Source organism: Antechinus flavipes, chromosome 2 (assembly GCF_016432865.1).
Source record: "Antechinus flavipes isolate AdamAnt ecotype Samford, QLD, Australia chromosome 2, AdamAnt_v2, whole genome shotgun sequence".
Lineage (NCBI taxonomy): Eukaryota > Metazoa > Chordata > Mammalia > Dasyuromorphia > Dasyuridae > Antechinus > Antechinus flavipes.
The window spans coordinates 560,249,737-560,265,157 of record NC_067399.1 but is presented as its reverse complement, the minus strand read 5'-3'; the positions used below and the strand labels follow the sequence as shown (position 1 = coordinate 560,265,157).

General features: G+C 34.9%; 1 protein-coding gene across 2 annotated transcripts in view; it reads left to right on the top strand.

The window, feature by feature from the left end:
• The window catches only part of MCTP2 (multiple C2 and transmembrane domain containing 2), a 210,084-nt gene that overhangs the window by 6,254 nt on the left and 188,409 nt on the right, over window positions 1-15,421 (top strand). The gene's annotated exons all lie outside the window — the stretch shown is intronic.

The following is a 15,421-nucleotide window of genomic DNA, read 5'->3' as shown; positions in this document are numbered from 1 at the left end:
ATTCCAGATTGCTCTCCAGAATGGTTGGATTCGTTCACAACTCCACCAACAATGCATTAGTGTCCCAGTTTTCCCGCATCCCCTCCAACATTCATCATTATTTTTTCCTGTCATCTTAGCCAATCTGACAGGTGTGTAGTGGTATCTCAGAGTTGTCTTAATTTGCATTTCTCTGATCAATAATGATTTGGAACACTCTTTCATATGAGTGGTAATAGTTTCAATCTCATCCTCTGAAAATTGTCTGTTCATATCCTTTGACCATTTATCAATTGGAGAATGGCTTGATTTCTTATAAATTTGAGTCAGTTCTCTATATATTTTGGAAATGAGGCCTTTATCAGAACCTTTAACTGTGAAAATGTTTTCCCAGTTTGTTGCTTCCCTTCTAATCTTGTTTGCATTAGTTTTATTTGTACAAAGGCTTTTTAATTTGATGTAATCGAAATTTTCTATTCTGTGATCAGTAATGGTCTCTAGTTCATCTTTGGTCACAAATTTCTTTCTCCTCCACAAGTCTGAGAGATAAACTATTCTATGTTCCTCTAATTTATTTATAATCTCGTTCTTTATGCCTAGGTCATAGACCCATTTTGATCTTATCTTGGTATATGGTGTTAAGTGTGGGTCCATGCCTAATTTCTGCCATACTAATTTCCAATTATCCCAGCAGTTTTTATCAAATAATGAATTCTTTTCCCAGAAGTTAGGGGCTTTGGGTTTGTCAAACACTAGATTGCTATAGTTGACTATTCTGTCTTGTGAGCCTAGCCTTTTCCACTGATCCACTAATCTATTTCTTAGCCAATACCAAATGGTTTTGGTGACTGCTGCTTTATAATATAATTTTAGATCAGGTACAGCTAGGCCACCTTCATTTGATTTTTTTTTCATTAATTCCCTTGAGATTCTCGACTTTTTATTGTTCCATATGAATTTTGTTGTTATTTTTTCTAGATCAATAAAATATTTTCTTGGAAGTCTGATTGGTATAGCACTAAATAAATAGATTAGTTTAGGGAGTATTGTCATCTTTATTATGTTCGCTCGGCCGATCCAAGAGCACTTAATATTTTTCCAATTATTTAAGTCTGACTTTATTTGTGTGGAGACTTTTTTATAATTTTGCTCATATAATTCCTGACTTTCCTTTGGTAGATAGATTCCCAAATATTTTATGGTATCAACAGTTATTCTGAATGGAATTTCTCTTTGTATCTCTTGCTGTTGGGTTTTGTTGGTGATGTATAAAAATGCTGAGGATTTATGGGGATTTATTTTGTAGCCAGCTACTTTGCTAAAATTATGAATTATTTCCAATAGCTTTTTGGTAGAATCTCTGGGGTTCTCTAGGTATACCATCATATCATCTGCAAAGAGTGATAGTTTGGTTTCCTCATTGCCTACTCTAATTCCTTTTATATCTTTCTCGACTCTTATTGCCGAGGCTAGTGTTTCTAATACGATATTAAATAATAATGGTGATAGTGGGCAACCTTGCTTCACTCCAGATCTTACTGGGAAAGGTTCCAGTTTTTCCCCATTGCATATGATGCTTACTGATGGTTTTAAATATATGCTCCTGACTATTTTAAGGAAAAGTCCATTTATTCCTATGCTCTCAAGTGTTTTTATTAGGAATGGATGTTGGATTTTATCAAATGCTTTTTCTGCATCTATTGAGATGATCATGTGGTTTTTGTTTGTTTGGTTATTGATATAGTCAATTATGCTAATAGTTTTCCTAATATTGAACCAGCCCTGCATTCCTGGTATAAATCCTACTTGGTCATAGTGTATTATCCTGGTGACAATTTTCTGTAATCTTTTTGCTAATATTTTATTTAAGATTTTAGCATCAATATTCATTAGGGAGATTGGTCTATAAATTTCTTTCTCTGTTTTCAGCCTACCTGGTTTAGGTATCAGTACCATATCTGTGTCATAAAAGGAGTTTGGTAGGACTCCTTCAATCCCTATTTTTTCAAATAGTTTATATAACATTGGAGTTAATTGTTCTTTAAATGTTTGGTAGAATTCACATGTAAATCCATCTGGTCCTGGGGATTTTTTCTTAGGGAGTTGATTGATAGTTTGTTCTATTTCTTTTTCTGAGATGGGACTGTTTAGGATATTTACTTCTTCCTCTGTTAGTTTGGGCAAGCTGTATTTTTGGAGGTATTTTTCTATTTCATTTAAGTTGTCGAATTTATTGGCATAAAGTTGGGCAAAGTAACTCCTAATTATTGCTCTAATTTCCTCTTCGTTAGTGGTGAGTTCTCCCTTTTCATTTTTAAGACTAACAATTTGATTTTCCTCTTTCCTTTTTTTAATCAGATTTACTAAGGGTTTGTCTATTTTGTTGGTTTTTTCATAGAACCAACTCTTAGTTTTATTAATCAATTCAATAGTTTTTTTACTTTCAATTTTATTGATCTCACCTTTTACTTTTAGAATTTCAAGTTTAGTGTTTGACTGGGGTTTTTAATTTGTTCCTTTTCTAGCATTTTTAATTGCAAACCCAATTCATTGACCTTCTCTTTCTCTATTTTATACAAATAGGCCTCTAGAGATATGAAATTTCCCCTTATTACCGCTTTGGCTGCATCCCATACATTTTGGTATGATGTCTCATTATTATCGTTTTCTTGGGTGAAGTTATTAATTATGTCTATGATTTGCTGTTTTACCCAATCATTCTTTAGTATGAGATTATTTAGTTTCCAATTATTTTTTGGTCTACTTCCCCCTGCTTTTTTGTTGAATGTAATTTTCATTGCATCGTGGTCTGAAAAGGATGCATTTACTATTTCTGCCTTACTACATTTGAGTTTGAGGTTTTTATGTCCTAATATATGGTCAATTTTTGTATAGGTTCCATGAACTGCTGAAAAGAAAGTGTATTCCTTTCTGTCTCCATTACATTTTCTCCAGAGATCTATCATATCTAGCTTTTCTAGTATTCTGTTTACCTCTTTGACTTCTTTCTTATTTATTTTCTGGTTTGATTTATCTAATTCTGAGAGTGCAAGGTTAAGATCTCCCACTATTATAGTTTTACTGTCTATTTCTTCTTGCAGCTCTCTTAGTTTCTCTTTTAAGAATTTAGATGCTACCCCACTTGGTGCATATATGTTTAATATAGATAGTGCTTCATTATCCATGCTACCCTTTAGCAAGATATAGTGTCCTTCCTTATCTCTTTTAATTAGGTCAATTTTTGCTTTAGCTTGATCTGAGATCAGGATGGCTACCCCTGCTTTTTTGACTTCACCTGAAGCATAGTAGATTTTGCTCCAACCTTTTACCTTTAACCTGCATGTATCTCCCCGCTTCAGGTGTGTTTCCTGTAAACAACATATTGTAGGATTCTGGCTTTTAATCCATTCTGCTAACCGCTTCCTCTTTATGGGGGAGTTTACCCCGTTCACGTTTATGGTTAGAATGACCAATTCTGTATTACTTGCCATCTTGTTAACCCCGGTTTATGCTTTCCTCCCTTCTTTCCCCTTTCCCCCCCTTCCAAGTATTAAGCTTGTGAGCACCCCTTGCTTCTCACAGCCCTCCCTTTTTAGTGTCCCTCCCCCTGCCTTAGAGTTCCTCCCCCTATCTTACCCCTTTCCCTCCCAGTTCCCGTATTCCCTTCCGCTTAGCTTATTCCTTCCCTTTCCACTTTTCCCTTCTCACTTTTCAATGAGATGGGAGAAGTTTCACCATAGATTGAATATGTCTTAAGATTTTTCACTTAAAGCCAATTCTGAAGGCAGTAAGATACCCACTATATTCATCCCCCTCCATTCTTTCTCTCAGATATAATAGGTTTCCTATGCCTCTTCATGAGATGTACTACCCCCACTTTACCCTTTTTCTGGTACAATGTCCTTTCCACATCAATTTCTAGAACAAGGTATACATGTATTCTTTATACATCTATATAGTCAAAATATAGTTCCCAAGATTAATCTTTACCTTTTTAGATTTCTCTTGAGTTCTATATTTGTAGATCAAACTTTTTGTTAAGTTCTGGTTTTTTCATCAGAAATAGATGAAATTCGCTTACTTCGTTGAATGTCCATCTTCTTCCCTGGAAAAAGATGCTCATTCTCGCTGGGTAAGTTATTTTTGGTTGCATACCAAGTTCTTTAGCCTTTCGGAATATCATATTCCAGGCCCTTCGATCTTTTAATGTGGATGCTGCCAGATCCTGGGTGATCCTTATTGTGGCTCTTTGATACTTGAATTGGGTTTTTCTAGCCGCTTGCAATATTTTTTCTTTCACCTGAGGGTTCTGGCATTTGGCCACTATATTCCTTGGTGTTTTGATTTTAGGATCCCTTTCAGTGGGTGATCGATGAATCCTTTCAATGTTTATTTTTTCCTCTGTTCCTATGACTTCTGGGCAGTTCTCTTTGATAATTTCCTGGAAGACAGTGTCCAGGCTCTTTTTTTCATCATGTTTTTCTGGGAGTCCAATGATTCTCAGATTGTCTCTCCTGGATCTGTTTTCCAGGTCTGTTGTCTTCCCCAGAAGGTATTTCACATTTTTCTCCATTGTTTGATTTTTTTGGATTTGCTTGACTGATTCTTCTTGTCTCCTCGAGTCATTCAATTCCACTTGTTCAATTCTGATTTTCAGTGAAGTATTCTCTTCACTCACTTTTTTAAAATCTTTTTCTAATTGTCCAATTGAGTTCTTTTGTTCTGTGGAATTTTTTTCCATTTCGCCAATTTTGTTTTTTAGAGAGCTGTTTTCTGTTTCCAGTTCACTAATCCTATTTTTCAAGGATTTTACTTCTTTATCCACTCTCTCTTTAACTTTCTCCAGGCTCTTTTGCCAAGCCTCCCTCTCCTTTTGCCAAGCCTCCCTCTCCTTTTGCCAAGCCTCACTCTGCTTTCCCCATTTTTCTTCTAGCTCCCTTGTGAGAGCCTTTTTAATCACTTCTATGAGGTTCATCTGTGCTGAGGAACAGACGATCTCCTCCTTTGGGGAATCACCTGGGGACTGCCTGTTTTTAGTCTCCTCAGGATTTAGAGTCTGCTCTCTATCTGTATAGAAGCTGTCAAGGGTTAAAGTCCTCTTCAGCTTCTTGCTCATTCTGTCTATTAATCAGAGACAAACTACCAAAGAAAAACAGAAAAAACTGGAGTCTTTCTTTGGGGGGGGGCTGGGTGTGTTATCGAGCTTCCTCTACAGACTGCAGGGGGCAGCAGTGAGGCACTAGCAGGACTGTGCTGCGCCTGCGCTCTGAGATCCCAAAGCGTGCTGAGTCACTGAGGGGGGGGAAGGGGGGGGCGGCCAGGTCCTGAGAGACTCCAGCTGTTTGCAGTTGTATTCTTCAGCCCCGGTGTTTTTAGCTTCTCTGCTGGGCTGTTGACTTGCTGCAGGTTCCAAACCTGTAGCGAAGCTCTCCCCGCAGAGACGGCTACGATCACTCCCCACCCCCTCTCCAGTCTGCTCCCGTGCTCTCACTGCCGCTGCCCTCAGCCTGCGCCCGATCTAAAACCGCCCCAGCCCTCCAGTAAAGACAGACCTTTCTTGGCGGATCTCAAGGATGGCTTCTCTTGGTAACTATTTGTGGGTTTTTTTCAGTCAAGCATTGATTCAGAGGCTTGTAATGAAGTGGATAGTGAGAGAAAGCGCGGAGCTTATGCAACTGTGAGCCTCCTCTCCGCCATCTTAACCGGAAGTCCCACCTCTAAAATCTTAAGTCACTTAAGATAGGGTGATAGAATGTTAGAGCCAGAGAGATCTTCAGATAATATCCTCATTTTCAGATAAGTAAACTGAGAACAAGAGTTGTTAAGTAACTTAGATAATGAAACAGTGACATAGCTAGTGAGAAAAAAAAAAAACAACTCAACTTCTAAAATTAACATTTTAGCAGACTAGTAGTTTGAGTCCAGCTTATTTCTTTTGTCTAGTATTTCTTTATTTCATTATCTCCTTTTCTCCTTTTTGTACTTATTAGACCATTTGGGGATTTTCTATTGATTTTCTATTGATTACAATATGTGCCTCAAACATTCATGAATGTGAAATACTAATGCTTATAAGTTTCAGCGTCAAAGAAAAAACCCACCACACAGTATTTGTTGATGAGGTTTTAGAGGAAGTTATCTCAGCAAACTAGAAGACATCTATTAAGCAGTGGTAATAGTGTGATCTAATTTTTTTAATAACAGTAACTTAGAAAATTCTAAATTTAAGAATGAGCTTACTTTTTTCAGGTTTATGAATAAGTAGAAAGAGGAAAGTAAAGATTGAATTAGCTACATAATCAATATTTTAAATTTCTTCTATTGACATGATTATATTATTCTATATATTTACGTTGTATTTGTGTGGATGCATATGTATGTGTGTATATGTGTATGCGTGCATGAATGTATACATATATGTCTGCCACTACTTTAGTGATTAGAAAGTAATTGATTGCAGTTTGTTATGTATGTTTGTTGTCTAAGGAGCAGCATAGTTAAACTTAGTGATGTTAATCATGTTTAACAAGTGACGAATTTATTTGCACACTGCAACTCACAAAGATGAAGATGAATAAAACATTGTACTACCTTGAAATAACCAAAAACTGAAATATATAGTACTACTTCTCTTTGATGTTTTTGTGGATTCGTAGTCTCATCTGTCTTCTCGAATCTGAGCTCATATTATAGCATTTAACACTCCTGGAATTTTTGACCAGGAGCAAAACCCACTGTCTTTAATAGTGCCTGTTTCACCTACCCACTATTTCAGATAGATTCCAAACATTCTTCACTTCACTTCCTCCTCTCTAATTACCATCTTGATAACCTTATCAGTTACCTTGTCCCTAAATGTGTATCCCTCCAAACTTTAGTACTGGAACTATGACCAAATCAGTTCTTAACTATGATCTTAGAAACTTCCCAAACTACTCCATTTACCATCTCTACATATTTCTGGACCAGATGTCCTCTTTTGGCCACTCTCAGCATACGTGTGTTGTATCCTACATTAGAATGTAAAAGGGAAGTGCCTGTTTTTTCCATTACATTTATATTCCCACTGTGCAGCCCATAGTATTTCCTTAATAAATGTTTCTTTTTTTTCATTCATCCACCATTTATACATTCATTCATCGGGGTATACTAATCACTGGTTTAAACTGTAAACAACCCACACTTTAATTTTTTTGGTTAGTCTTGTCAATGACTTTTCATAAATTCTCTTCAAAGGATCATCCAGGCTGCCGATTTGTTAACTCTTATTCTTGTTAATGTATAGTTCACCTTTTTCTACTCACAGAGATGTCTTATATATCACTTGTTCTTCATAAATCATCATTAGTAGTACCTGATTGCTTTTGGAGATTTATCATTTGCCTTTCTATTTTTCTTTAGATCACCTTGAGTTCAGATTTATTTAAGTTTCCATTTTTTCTTGGTTTATAGTCATCTTGTGTTATACACCTGAAATAGTTGAAGATAAAAATATGCATATGTTTATTCTGTTAAAATAATTATGGATACATTCTTCTGTTGAAGAAAATTCAATTCAACAGATTTAACAATTGATTATTAAACTCCAGGTATGTACTACATATTGTACTAGTCACTGTACAAACAAAAGCAAAAATTTTCTCTTTTTCCCCCCCTTTCCCTCCTCCTCAGTATTTTGCTTCTGACCACCACCTCCCTCAAACAGCCCCAAAGCAAAACTGAAAGAGCATCCCTCCTCAAGGACCTTACATTCTCCTAGGGCATAAAATATACACAGAGAAAAGAACACAGAAAATGGAAAATTGAGGAGAAAAAAGTACTAAGAACTGAGGGATGGAGTGGAGGAAGTAATACCTGAGTTGAATCTCAAAGGAAGAGCAGGATTCTGAAAAAATATTGAAAAGAGAATGTTTATTGAGCAGTTAAAAGTCATTGAAAATTTTAAATAGCTACTTAAATTAGTTTTATTAAATAAACAAGTCATTACATAGTTTTCTGATCTAATAACTCCATAATAAATCTGAAAAAATATTTGAAATCACTTATAAAAAGGAAATCTGCCTCTTTACCTTGATCTGTAAAATAATATTGATATTGTATCAGACCATGAGTTCAGTTTCTTATAAAGATCAGTATGTGTGGTTTAAAAATCTTAGTCTAAATTCAAATCCCTGTTTTTCCCTTTTTTAGTGATTATTTTTGCCTTTCTTAACCTCCAACAGTACCAAGGATAACAATGTTTACATAGCATTTAATGTTGTGTCAAGTATAATAGCCCTGAGAGATAGGTTGTTCAAATAGGACTATTCATATTTTGCAAATGAAAACAAACAAACAAACAAAATCAGGCTTAATGAGAGGAAGTGACTCCCCCACATTCATACAGTTAGGGACCAGGTCCTGAATTAGGCATTCTTTCCACTATGCATCTGCCCATTTGCAATAAAGAGATATGAATGTTATTAATTAAACATAAGTTGGAGAAAGCAAATGCTCTGTTTAGCCTTACTTCTTAATGTTAGTAGTTCCTTTTATTTACGAGCAACATCTAGTATCAAATGATATTACTGGCAATAATATTAGTCATTGAATATTGAGAAGTATTCAGAGTCTATGGCCAGAAATGATTTTTCCTAATTGAGCAGTTGGTGATAGGGTGTGTTTTGTTTGTTTTTTTGTTGTAAAGCTGGGAGAAAAGGTAAAGGGAATTATTAAGTTCAATAAAAAAAAAAAATTATTAAGTTGGATAAATATTTACTATGTCTAACACATTGTGTTTGCATTGGGTATAGAAAGATGAAAAATGACAGTCCTTAAGGACTTTACGATTAAATTGCAGAGAGTAGAGATAAAACATGTATATAAATAATTGCAACATAAGATTATTATGGAAAAATGCATGGTTCAGATAAAGTATAGTAGAAAGTTTTGAGGAGGGAAAGAAATGATAAGGAGATGGGTAGAAGATTCCCTTGTAACAGTTAACAATTGATCTGGGCCTTGAAGGGAAAGAAAGCTTTAATATAGCTGGTAATAGCATGTATTCTAGGTGTGGTAGCTAGCCATATGGATTCTAGCAAACAGGTGTTTCTGTCTCTATCTCCCCATTGTCCAATCTCTTTCATTCTGCTAGCAGGATAAACTTCCTTTTGCATAGATCAGCTAAAAACCTGAGCTACCTCCGATAGCTTGATAAATAAGGTTCAAATTCCTTTCCTTGGAATGTAATGCCTAGATTGTTTAGCACTACCCTATCTTTATAATCTGTCTTATTATCCCCTTTGCTTCTTCTGTGTTCTTGGTTTTTGTGTAGACAAACTAGATAATTCTTTATGCCCAAAGATGTTGCCTCTATGGTGCTTTTTGTTTTGTTTTGTTTTGCTTAGTCTTTTCCATCTATGGTAATATCTTGCCTCTCTGTCTTTGCTAAATTCTTTCTTGTCCTTCAGGTAAAGATCAAATGATATTATCATGAAATATGATTAAAGCCTAACCCTGGAATTCATTCAGATCTATCTAGTACATTATCCTTATTTTGCAAATGAGGGAACTGACACATGGAAAAGCTGAGTCACTTGCTCAAAGCTACGGAGTCAGAATTGAAGTTAGCATTTGATTGCAAGTTACTTTGACTCCAGAGCACTTTCTGCTGTATACCACAACTGCCCTCAAAAGTTATCTACACCATGATGTCTTCTCTGATCCTCAGCATCCTACTATAGCCCTTGCATGAAACTTAAGTGCACTTATAGTTGTTTAATCATTTCAATCATGTCCAATTCTTCAGTGACCCCATTGGGGTTTTCTTAGCAAAAATACTAAAGTAGTTGGCCATTTCCTTCTTCATCTCATTTTATAGATGATAAACTGAGGCAAAAAGGGTTATGTGACATAGCCAGAGTCACACAGCTTGTAACTGCCTGAGAATAGATTTGAACTCAGGCCTTCCTGATTCCAGACCTTGCACGTTATCCATTGTGCCACCTAATTGCCCTTAGATGCATTGGAGAGATCTAAAACAATTATATAGTATCATATTTTATAGTTATGTTTCTTTCCCCTTTTCTGGATTATTGAAGGTAAGAGACATGTCTTTTCTAAACTTTGAATCAACCCCATATCTAGGACAGTATTCTACTTATAGTAAGCATTTAGTAAATGCTTGTTAAATGAATTTATATGTAATATTATAATCTGCCACAAAAATAGCATTATGTTCCAAAGCCAAAGTTCATATTTCAGGTAATTATAAAAATTATATTATAATTATATTATTATCTTTTAATATTATTTTAAATATTTGATTCTCAGATTATATATAAACATACACATACATACACAGACATATATGTTTGTATATATATATGTGTGTGTGTGTGTGTAAATATACATATAATCATATATTTTAGCCTCCTTTTTAGGATCATCATCCTTGTCCTACTTGTTATTTGTGATTATGTCATAGACCTTGGTCCTAGACCCTCTTTTATAATTTGTTGGTAGGAAGAGTTACCAATATTTATGGAATCATTGACATTTTGAGATATTAAAGCAAACATATAAGAGTACTGAGTACTCTTTTCATTATTTCTCCTTAGTTCAATTATGACCTTTATGGTGATGGTTTCCAGATCTATAAATATATCTCCAAACCCCCTTCTAAAATGTAGCCATGTATTTACAAATAAATTGATATTTCTAAAAACCCCTATGTACAATTAAGCAGACACATTTATTAAGCACTTGTTAGTGCTAGTCACTGAGAAATACATGTATAGAAATAAAATGGTTCCTTTTAATATTATGCTTTATTATCATTAATAAGAATTTATTGAACCTACTATGGGGAAGTATAATAAATGACACAAGATAGACAAAGTAATAATTCAGGGATAACTTATCAGGAGAACAGCATTTGACTATTTGATTTGGTACATATTTTCCCTCCTAAATTTTTGCTTTTTATTTTTAACTCCCATTGAAATCAGAAAGATTATAATCAGTATACTTTTTTAGTGAAAAATATGCCTATATATGTGTATGCACATATGATTTTTATATACATATAACCATAAACATATATAATATATGTGTATATATGATATTGTATATTGTATGTATATGTGTGCATGTTGTGTGTGTGTGTGTGTGTGTGTGTGTGTGTGTGTTTTAAGAACAAGGAAGAGATTGGTTAAGGAAATAATAATATTAGAACTCCAACTCTCCATAGATTGTACTTCAGGGTTTTTAAACATTTATACATGTCAGAATATTAAAACTTATTGTTCCCCCAGTGGCTGTAATTCTGCCCTTTTGTGCATATGTAGTATTTTCTATTACTCCATAAGGTGATAATTTTCTTACCTTTTTATGTATATATAGCATGTGACAGTTACTGTTGCTGTGGGAACTATAACTTTAAATTCTGTGACTTCTCTGCAAGTATAACCTCCATAATAATGGTGAGTTAATGGAGCTTGTTGCCTTTAATACTCTTGTTGTTTCAAGGAGAAGAATTATAATGTTTTGAAGCAAATGTACTTTACTTGTCCATTTAGAAGTATGTAAATAAAATAAAGTGCTTAAGGTTGTGTCACTTTCTTACTTGCATGGGATCATGTTGTGGCAGAAATGGGTAAAGCAAACTTGGAGAGACAATGAGATGCCATAATTTGGGTAAGTTAGGGGAAAGCAACTATTTAGATGTAAAGCTTATTTTATTTTTTCTGGGATAGAATGTTACCATATACTCCATCAAAGTCCTGTTCTGAAACCCTATCTTTGTTTAGAGAATAACTTATTGAAGTCTATATCAAATTAATACAAACTCTGGCAGAGTTTACCAAGCAGTTAAAGTTTTGAAAAATTATCAGACAATAATAGACTAACTTTTATCTGACAATGTCAAAAGGTTATATCCAGAAAGTTGACCATTGGGTGTTGGGGTTTTAGAGTCATTGGCACTTGGGAAGAACATCTCTTAGAATTTGTAAGGGTTATAATTTGTTGGTAGGAAGAGTTACCAATACTTATGGAATCATTGACATTTTGAGATATTAAAGCAGACATATAATAGTACTGGGAAGCAGGTCCTCAAAACTCTTTTCTCAATACCACCAATATCTAAGATTACAAATCAACAAGATATCTCAAATATCAACTTTTGACATTGTGGTAAGTAGTGTGAGATAAAACAACAAAAATGAAATATGGGTTATTATCTTCAGAGAAGCTGCATTTCACTGGAGTAAATAACAAGTGTCATTTTAAGTGGGGTGACAAAAGAAAAATAAGGCAAATTGGCAGTTAGGGAGAAGTTAGGAAAGATCTCTTTTAAGCATAGTTTTTGAAGAAGTGAAAGAATAAGAGGGACTACGTTTGGGTTTGGGAGAAAGCCAATGCAAAGAAAAAGACCAGGAAAATTCAGTGTTATGTATAAGAAACAAATAGCTGACAGGCTAATTTGGTTAGGACATGTACATGAACTGGGGAAAATTTAAATCTGTAAAAACAACTGGAACCAAATTGAGAAGGAGTTTAAATAACTTTTTTTTTTCCTTAGATACTTTTCTGTCTTTGCTATCTTCTATCTTTTCAGTCTTCTTACATCTTCTACCCATCACGTGCTTCACAGTCCAGTGGCCTCCTTGCTGTTCTTCATACAAGACACTTTCTCTCTACTGCATTTGCAGTGATTGTCTCCCATTCTTGGAATTCTTTTCCTTCTCATCTGTGTCTCCTGGCTTTCCTGGTTTTCTTCAAGTTTTAGGATAAATAGACAGACCGACAGACAGACAGATAGATAGATAGATAAAATAAAAATGGTGGGACTATCCTAACTGCTCTGCCCATGAGAGTCAGTGATTTAGTTTTAAGGCATGGTCCTTAAAAAAGAAATTTAGCCGATCTAGCAATCAAAAAATATTAAAAAAAAACTTTATGACTTTATGATACTTATTGATTGGTCAACAATAGGTCTCAGGCTAAGCCCCAATTGGTCATTTTTTGGATCTGATTGATTCAGAGTGAATGTAAATAGTATTCAATTCTGTTTGGCCCGAAACCCTGAGGGCTTTCCCTTCACAGATTTATTTAGTTAGTTAGTTGGTTAGGTTTTGTTTTTTTTTTTAATACTAGGTAAAAGAGGCCATTCTTTGCTTCAATTACTACCTAGCCTTAATCACTAAATCACTTAATCATTTAATCACAGCCTCAGTCCAACTGATCTATTAAAAACCTTAGCTTTAAAAGGCCAAGGTCTCCCACTGCATGTAGGGCCATCTTCTGTTGTCCTCATCTATATCTAGCCACTGGATCCAGATGTTCTGGAAGAGAAAGGAGGACACGGCTTTCTCTCACTTAAATGCAATTTACTTGAATGTCATAGCATCATCTAACTCATGTCATGGTCCTCTTCAAGACTGAAGGATTTAACAACTTATATGAGTAGAGCCACTTACTGGGGACCCAACTGGAGCTGCTCAGTTGGGAAGCTCTCTTCCTTTCTTTTCCTCCCTTCCCCCCTACTTTTTCACTCTTAAAACACAACAGAGGAGACTGCATCCTCCACATATTGAAGAATCAAAGTCCTAGCAATTATGCTGAGCAGGCCTCATTTGCCGGGTTTCCTTGTATAAGCCTCTTCCCAATGGCAGGTCTTAGATTCAGGTGGCCTCCTTCATCAAGTTGGTACTTAATTGCTAAAGCATACAGAGGGGCTTTCTCACTTGGTTGCTGGTTGGATTTTGTGTTTCAGGAAGTCAGAGAAAGTAAATTGATGATCTGTTTCATGAGGATTATATACTTGGATGATGGGTGTTTTATTAAGAGTGCATAATATTACCTATGGAAATGCAAGAAATGCTACTAATAAAGGCTCCCTCTCCCATTTTGAAGAAGTGAATAGTATCTGGCTGGTAATTCATGGATCACATTTAGGAAGGTACTGGATTGTTCTATATGCCCCATATATGTAGATATTCTGAAAATGAGAACAGACACACCCCAAAATGGAGTGTAAAGTAAAAGGACCTGTGGTATCAGACTGAAGTTCACTCTGTTATCAATCTTTTCTTCTCCTATCTCCTATCCCCAGAAGCCAACCTAAGAATCTGGTGTTCTAAGCATTCTATATTTTGTTTCTTAATGAGTTAATGGGGCTTAGAAAGCCAACTTAGAAAGCCAAAGTGATGAATTGTAGCAAGTTCCTTTGTTACACATTCATTGAACGCAGGGGTTGTATTTTGCCTTTCTTTGTATCCCCAGAATTTTGCACAATGTATGGCACATAGTGAGTGCTTAATAAAATGCTTGTTGAATTTTCTGAAGGAATTTTCTGATTATAATTTATGTCACTAACAAATTGCTTGATGTCAGGTTAGGAATAGTCCCAGTTTCTTCATCATTAAAATTACATAATTCCTTTAAAATATAATAACTATAGCACTTATGGATAGAATGTTAGTTTATTGTACCCCTACTTCATTGTATATTAAAAAGTAATCTCAGTCCAGAAGGCAGTACATTAGTAAGTTTAAAAAAGAATAACATAAAATTAGAGTACCTAGAGGCCTGTGAGGTTAAGTCCTATGATATTTAGATAACTTCAAAGCAGACTTAGTGAATGATGTCCTGTAACTAGGTAAATAAAACAAAATTTTGAGAATACTCTCAAACTAGAATTCCTAATTCCATATGTCTACTTTGATAGAAAGTCTTGACAAATTAAGAGCTCTTCTAATTTCTATAAGATCAATCAGTCAGGATTCTATGTGTCAAACACAAAGAATGACTTTTTCGAATGAGCTTATATTATAATTGATAATATAAAGGAAAGAAACATTGAACTTGTAATCAATAGACGTGGGTTGGAATCCTAGTTCTAATCCTGAATAACTGTGTGATCATGGCTAAGGAAGTCAATATTTCTGCCTCTGTTACCTTGTCTATTAACTGAGAATAATAACTCCCTCTCTCTCTCTAACATAGCTGATTTCAAGTATTTTATCTATTCCATGTGGCCATAGGAGACAGAACCAGGCTTAATGGATAGAAACCGCCTTAATTTTAGAACATACTAAGAACTATTGCAAAAATTATGAACTAGACCAGTAAAACAGACAGTAATTAGAAGTTTTCAGTCTGAGATTGATCAGTTGGGTCATTTGTCCTAGATTCATAAATCAGATAAGTTGATTTAGATAACCTCCGAGTTCCATTTCAACTGAGATTAAGTTAAATTAGACAGTGGGTGCAAGGTCACTTTAACTATAAAGTCCTAGGCAAATTTAAGGAAGCATTGTTAACCATGTTTCATTAGGCTGTGGCATAATTCCTTGTGTTTCTTGACGTATTCAAATCAGGAAATTAACTGATATATTTATAAACTAGTTATTTCCAGAGAAGGACAAACAGGATATTGAAGATCCATTATATGTGCAGC